At 50.9% G+C, this 7,475-nt stretch overlaps 3 long non-coding RNA genes across 3 annotated transcripts; all 3 read right to left on the bottom strand.

The window, feature by feature from the left end:
• Nucleotides 1-3,107: 3,107 nt before the first annotated feature.
• On the bottom strand, nt 3,108-3,858 carry LOC135325416 (uncharacterized). The gene is made up of 4 exons (XR_010386421.1): nt 3,779-3,858; nt 3,647-3,687; nt 3,508-3,563; nt 3,108-3,408 (listed from the first exon to the last, which is right to left on the bottom strand). It is a non-coding gene; the product is annotated as an uncharacterized LOC135325416 (long non-coding RNA).
• A 1,348-nt stretch (nt 3,859-5,206) lies between these two features.
• LOC135325427 (uncharacterized) lies at nt 5,207-6,693 on the bottom strand. The gene is made up of 5 exons (XR_010386423.1): nt 6,606-6,693; nt 5,641-5,705; nt 5,509-5,561; nt 5,345-5,413; nt 5,207-5,262 (listed from the first exon to the last, which is right to left on the bottom strand). It is a non-coding gene; the product is annotated as an uncharacterized LOC135325427 (long non-coding RNA).
• A 135-nt stretch (nt 6,694-6,828) lies between these two features.
• Nucleotides 6,829-7,151, bottom strand: LOC135325417 (uncharacterized). Its single transcript, XR_010386422.1, has 3 exons — nt 7,096-7,151; nt 6,948-7,002; nt 6,829-6,863 (listed from the first exon to the last, which is right to left on the bottom strand). It is a non-coding gene; the product is annotated as an uncharacterized LOC135325417 (long non-coding RNA).
• Nucleotides 7,152-7,475: the final 324 nt, after the last annotated feature.

Genomic DNA, 7,475 nt, shown 5'->3' with positions numbered 1-7,475 from the left:
AGAAGAGGAAGAGGAAACAGAAGACAGAGACAAAGACAAAGACAAAGAGAGACAAAGACAAAGAGAGACAAAGACAAAGACAAAGAGAGACAAGACAAAGAGAAAGAGAGACAAAGACAAGGAGAGACAAAGAGAAAGAGAGACAAAGACAAGGAGAGACAAAGACAAAGAGAGACAAAGACAAAGACAAAGAGAGACAAAGAGGAAGAGAGACAAAGACAAAGAGAGACAAAGACAAAGAGAGACAAAGAGATACAAAGAGAAAGACAAAGAGGAAGAGAGACAAAGACAAAGAGACAAAGACAAAGAGAGACAAGACCAAGACAAAGAGAGACAAAGACAAAGACAAAGAGAGACAAGACAAAGAGAAAGAGAGACAAAGACAAGGAGAGACAAAGAGAAAGAGAGACAAAGACAAGGAGAGACAAAGACAAAGAGAGACAAAGAGATACAAAGAGAAAGACAAAGAGGAAGAGAGACAAAGACAAAGAGACAAAGACAAAGAGAGACAAGACCAAGACAAAGAGAGACAAAGACAAAGACAAAGAGAGACAAGACAAAGAGAAAGAGAGACAAAGACAAGGAGAGACAAAGAGAAAGAGAGACAAAGACAAGGAGAGACAAAGACAAAGAGAGACAAAGACAAAGACAAAGAGAGACAAAGACAAAGAGAAAGAGAGACAAGACCAAGACAAAGAGAGACAAGACCAAGACAAAGAGAGACAAGACAAACAACAAAAGACAAACACAGGACAAAGACAGAACAACAGAGGACAAAGACAACAAACAAAGACAAAGACAACAGAGGACAAACACAGAACAACAGAGACAACAAACAGAAAAAAGACAACAGAGAAGACAACCAGAGAAAACAAAGACAACCACAGAGAAGACAGAAAGCACAGAAAACAACAGAGAAAACAGAGAACAGAGCAAAAAGCACACACAGGAGAGCTGAGAGAGCAGAACAGAGAAAAGAGCAGAACACAGAGAACAGAACAAAGCAAAAAGCACAGCAAAGAGCACAGCAAAACAGAAAATACAGAGCAAAGCAGAACACAGCAGAACACAGAGAGCAAAGCAGAAAACACAAAGCTCAGGGCAGAGCACAGAATACAGAGAAAAGCACAGAGAGCAGAGCACCACAGTGCAGGCAGACTGAAAGAGTAAATAGTAAAGACAGAGAAAGGTAGAGAGAAACCTGGACAAAGTGAACATAGACAATCAGGGAAAAGGAGAAGAAAAAGGCATAAGAGACAGACAAAGAAAAAAAGAATAGGAAACAGAACAGAGGACCAAAAAATTAAAATAAGAACAAGACAAAAACTTCTGCCTCCTTCTTATTTTAAAAGGTCAAAAGAGCAAGAGCAAAGAGGAAAAGGGCAAGAGCAAATGTGTGGCGCATGCAGTTCAAATAAGACAACAGAAACAAACAGCAAAACCATCTTTATTTGAAAGGAGACACACACACCACCATCTTTATTGTTTTATTGCACAAAAAAAACCATCATCACAACATACAAAACATAACAAGCCCACACTCTACAAGAGCTGCACACACTCTTCAGCATTCACCTCTACATTCTCACCGCTACTACTCTCATCAGTCGGCAAGCGCCTCCAGTCTTTTGGACGGCTCCCAGTAACAACGTTACCGGACGCCTCCAAAAACTGCCCTGCCTACAAAACCCCCGGTCCCCAGCCAAAGCTCCGCACCGACATTGGCGATGATCATCGCCTCGCAGAGCGGCCGGGACCGGGGGAAAAAAAACCCAGCCGGGGGAAAAAAAAAAAAATCCCCCAGCTGGGGTTTTTTTTAATTATTTTAAAATAAATTCTAACTACAACCTGGAAAAAGAAAAACACATGCATACAAAGTTAGACACACTCACCACCAAGCCCACCCAACAACCACACAGCTGCCCACTCACTCCCACCACAATCATTCTACCTCCCTACAGTAACAGGCAAGCGCCTCCAGTCTTTTGGACAGCTCCCAGTAACAGCATTACTGGACACCTCCAAAAACTGCCCTGCCTACAAAACCCCCGGTCCCCAGCCACAGCTCCGCACCAACATTGGCGATGATCATCGCCTCGCAGAGCGGCCGGGACCGGGGGAAAAAAAAACCCAGCCGGGGGAAAAAAAAAAAAATCCCCCAGCTGGGGTTTTTTTTTAAATTATTTTAAAATAAATTCTAACTACAACCTGGAAAAAGAAAAACACATGCATACAAGATTAGACACACTCACCACCAAGCCCACCCAACTGCCCACACACTCCCACCACAGTCAGTCATCACAGCTACTAACAAAACCACATGCTTCCATCCTTTTTTAAAGATAACACTATCCTGGCATGAATAGAACCCCCCCCCCCGCCCCCAAAATGGCCATCCCAATAAAAAAAATTAAAGAAAAAAACCTACTTTTATCTCTTACTGACACAACCCCCCCCCCCAAAAAAAAAAGAAAAAACAAAATAAGTGTTTCATAGATACACTATTCTGCTCTGGCAACTACCATTACTACACCCACAGGCAAGGCAGCTCCAAACACACACACACAGACACGTACACACAGACACATACACACACCCTCCATGCAAAAAACAATGCCAGCACAGAAGATGCTGCCAGCCAGAAAGCCCTACAATGCCACGACCGTGCGGCTCTGGTGCTCTCCACGAGACCAGAAAAGAGTCAGATGCCACCGTCTGTGACGGAAAGGGGCCGGCAAAGCGAGGAACGGCCATGCGGAAGAGGCCGGCAAGAAAGACCCGAGGCTCTGATGACGCAGGGAAGAAAACCCTGAAAGGGCACCAGGAGGATGCAAAATAAGAGAGGCCTCAGAAAACACACGACCAACAAGACCTGAATGATGGCTGCCAAGATGATTGGCCAGAAACAATGCAGAATCACAGTGACAGACTGCTGCTTTCAGCTGCCTGCACAGAACAAGATGATCATTGGAGCAACACAAGATGAGTCGGTCAAGACCAGGCAAAAGACAGCAGATGCCTGTTGCACTAGCACTACAAAGCATATGCTGTACTCCTTGAGCACAAAGAGCAAGGGCAACATCAAGACCTGAGCAAAAGATAGCACAGCTACAACACACACCACATAGACTACACAACAACACAGACACAGGCTGGAGCTGCCCTGCCTGACACCCACCCTCACTTTCTGCCATGCACACCCCACTGCCTCTGCCTCACACACACACACACACACACACACACACACACACACACACACACACACACACACCCTTTGCCCATGCACTTCACTTTTGCAGTGCTCTGCATCACTGTTGCTCCTCAAGAGGCATCCTCAACAGCAGACACATCCTCTGCAGCAGCCGCACCCTCTGATCTTCTTTTGCTCACCACATTTGCCTTCATCACCTGCCAAACCAGAGCACAAGCAGTCACCCCCTTGCCAGTCAGCTCCATCCCCATCTGCAAGGGCACCCTCCACCAAAGCGCCATCGGCGCTCCGCTCACCTGCACCGCAACAACTCCAAACGCCAACATCCTGCCTGGGGGGAAGCCCGTGGCGCCTGGAAGAAAACAAAATAACAAAGTGACTCTTCTGCCAGGCAGCGCTCACCAGCCCTACAACATCCAGCTCCGATCCACTCACCTGAAAGTCTCAGCCACGCCTGGGAAAGGCCCACAGCAGACCTGAAAAAACAGAGAAAAAGGCATCACTGAGAGGCAGCCCAACACCACCCACCGCACAATAAAATCAGACCCAACAGGCTGCCCCACTCACCTGCTCAGGCTCTTCTCAGCACTCAGCTGCTTCTCTCCACAACTTCCCGCAAAACCTGCAAGCACAGAGAGAAGTCACACACTCAGGCGATGCCCACAACACCACCGCTCCATTCCATCACGGACACACTCCACACACCACCATGGCTAACACCCACAGGCAAGGCAGCTCCAGCCCCAAAAACACACAGACAAACAAATAGCAGACACAAACACAGAGGACAGCCCTACACAAAAAAAACCCTATTCCCACACATAAGACTGCCGGCCAGAAAGAGCCGCACGGTCGTGGCGTCGTAGGGCCGAGGCTCTGGACGAGCCCAGAAAAGAGTCAAACGTCAATGCCCAGGATGGAAAGGGACCGGCAAAGCTCAGAAGAGTGATGCAGAGGAGGCCGGCGAGAAAGACCCGAGGCCATGATGATGCAGGGAAGGAAACCCTGAAAAGGCGCCAGCGAGACGCAAGACAAGAGCGGCCCCGGAAGAGGTGTGGCCGATGAGGCCTCGACGGTGGCCACGACTATGACGGACCGCAAACGGCCACAATGCACAGTCAGAGTCACAGACCGCCCCTTTCAGCTGCCTGTGCAGAACAAGACGTAGTCCTTTGGAGCAATGCTGATGAGTCTGGCCAGGCGAAAGACAATGGATGCCTGCCACACTACCGCTGCAGAGCATAGGCTGTGCTCCTTGAGCACAAAGAGCAAGAGCAACATCAAGACCTGAGCAAAAGATAGCACAGCTACAACACACACCACATAGACTACACAACAACACAGACACAGGCTGGAGCTGCCCTGCCTGACACCCACCCTCGCTTTCTGCCATGCACACCCCACTGCCTCTGCCTCACACACACCACTCATCCAGAACAACCCTCCACTCTACACTGAACATCAGCACGCACACACACACACACACACACACACACAGAAACTGAGGATGCCCCAACACCCTTTGCCCCTCAACTTAACTGTGGCAGTGCTGTAGGTCACCGGTCCTCAAGAGCCATCCTCAGCAGCAGTCACATCCACACTGATCTTCCTTTGCTCACCACATTTGCCTTCATCACCTGCCAAACCAGAGCGCAAGCAGTCACTCTCTTGCCAGTCAGCTCCATCCCCATCTGCAAGGGCACCCTCCACCAAAGCGCCATCGGCGCTCCACTCACCTGCACCGCAACAACTCCAATGCCTGGGGAGGAAGCCCGTGGCACCTGGAAGAAAACAAAATAACAAAGTGACTCTTCTGCCAGGCAGCGCTCACCAGCCCTACAACATCCAGCTCCGATCCGCTCACCTGAAAGTCTCAGCCACACCTGGGAAAGGCCCACAGCAGACCTGAAAAAACAGAGAAAAAGGCATCACCAACAGGCAGCCCAACACCACCCACACCACAATAAAATCAGACCCAACAAGCTCCCCCGCTCACCTGCTCAGGCTCTTCTCAGCACTCAACTACTTCTCTCCACAACTTCCCGCAAAACCTGCAAGCACAGAGAGAAATCACACACTCAGGCGATGCCCACAACACCACAGCCCATCCACATCAGGCATTCGCTCCCACACCTTTTCCTGCTCCACTCTCCCATCCCAACTGCTGGGCTATGGCTCCCCATGCCGAGGTCCACCACACACCTGTAAAACAGGAATGGCACTGGGCAACGGGGATGGCGCCGACGAGGTGAAAGCCCTACGCCAGGCTCTACGTCCGCTCCCGGACTGATGCTCACCTCTCCCTGCTCCTCCTGGATGCGAGCGACCTGCTCCCCGCAAGGCTCCACACCTACAAGCACAAAGCAAAAATTAACCAGGCAACCCACTGACCACAACACTCTCCTTCCAACACCAAATCTCTAGCTCACCGTCTTGGGGCATGCCCCTTTCTTCCTCCAGCTCCCTTGGGACCGCTTGGAACACTGCTCAGCATCTGCAAAAACCAACAAAACAAAACAACATAAAGTGGAGCACACGGACATTGACAAATCACCATTCCAGTCCATCGCTGACACACTCCGCACACCACCATTCCTAACACCCACAAGCAAGGCAGCTCCAAACACACACAGACAGACAAAAAAAAAAAAAAAAAAAAAAAATTAGACACAAACATGAAGGAAAGCCCTATGCAAAAAGAACTATTCCAATGCATTCCACATGGTATCTGATGACACCACAACCCTGCGGCTCTGATGCTCTCGACGAGCCCAGAAAAGAGTAAGATGTCAACGCCCGGGATGGAAAGCGGCCGGCAAAGGGAGGAACGGCGATGCGGAAGAGGCCGGCGAGGAAGATCCGAAGCCGTGATGACGCAGGGAAGAAAACCCTGAAAGGGCACCGGTGAGACGCAAAACAAGAGCGGCCTCGGAACGAGAGCGGCCGACGAGGCCTCGACGGGGGCCGCAAAGATCGATGGGCACGATGCAAAGCCAGAGGCACGGACCGCCCCCTTCGGCTGCCTGCACGGGATGAGACACCATCTGTGGGTGCGATGCTGATGAGTCAAGCCAGCAAAAGACTACAGAGGCCTACAATGCTAGCGCTCCACAGTGTAGGCCGTGCTCCTTGAGCACAAAGAGCAAAGGCGACATCAAGACCTGAGCATAAGATAGCACGGCTACAACACACCACATAGACTACACAACAACACAGACACAGGCTGGAGCTGCCCTGCCTACCGCACCCTCGCTTTCTGCCATGCGCACCTCAGCACCTCTGCCTCACACATACCCCACTCATCCAGAACAGCCCTCCGCTCTACACTGAACATCAGCGTGCACACACACACAGAGTTAAGACACCCCTGATACCCTTTGCCCCTCAACTTAACTGTTCAAATGCTGGGCATCACCATCGGTCCTCAAGAGCCATCCTCAATGGCAGCCGCATCTGCACTGATCTCCCTTCAGTCACCACAGTTGCCTTTATCACCTGCCAAACCAGAGCACAAGCAGTGACCCCCCCTTGCCGGTCAGCTCCAGCCACATCTGCGAGAGCACCCTCCTCCAAACCACCATTGTCATCACACTCACCTGCACTGTGCCAAAGCCACGCTCCAGCACTGTGGCTGTGAGGCTGCCCGTGGCATCTGGAAAAAGCAAAAGAACAAAATTACTCTTCTGCTAGGCAGTGCGGACTAGCCCTACAACTACTGCCACACCATTATACTCACCCATTCTACCTCACCTCAAATCCTCAGCCACGCCTGGGAAAGGCCCGCACCGTACCTGAAAAAGCAGAGCAAAACACATCACCGAGAGGCAGCCCAGCAGCACCCTAGCGCACAATAAAACTCAGGCCAGACAAGCTCTCCTTCTCACCTGCTCAGGCTCCTTGTTGCTGATCAGCTTCTCCTCTCCAAAACTTCCTGTAATGCCTGCAAAACCAGAGAGAAGACGACACCTTGAGGTCATGCCAAAAACCACACCCCATGCACAACATTACCTCGCTACAATACCTTTACCTGCTCCGCTCTCCCGTCCCGACTGCCGGGCTATGGCTGCCCACGCCGAGGTCCGCCACACACCTGTAAAACAGGAACGGCGACGGGGACGGCGCTGACGAGGCGATGGCCCTACGCCGGGCTCTACGTCCTCGCCCAGACCTCTCCCTGCTCCTCCTGGATGCGAGCGACCTGCTCCCCGCAAGGCTCCACGCCTACAAGCACAAAGCAAAAATTAACCGAGCAACCCACTGACCG

This window comes from Dromaius novaehollandiae, chromosome 37 (assembly GCF_036370855.1).
Source record: "Dromaius novaehollandiae isolate bDroNov1 chromosome 37, bDroNov1.hap1, whole genome shotgun sequence".
Lineage (NCBI taxonomy): Eukaryota > Metazoa > Chordata > Aves > Casuariiformes > Dromaiidae > Dromaius > Dromaius novaehollandiae.
The sequence above is the reverse complement of the archived record's forward strand: the minus strand, read 5'-3'. Positions and strand labels throughout refer to the sequence as shown.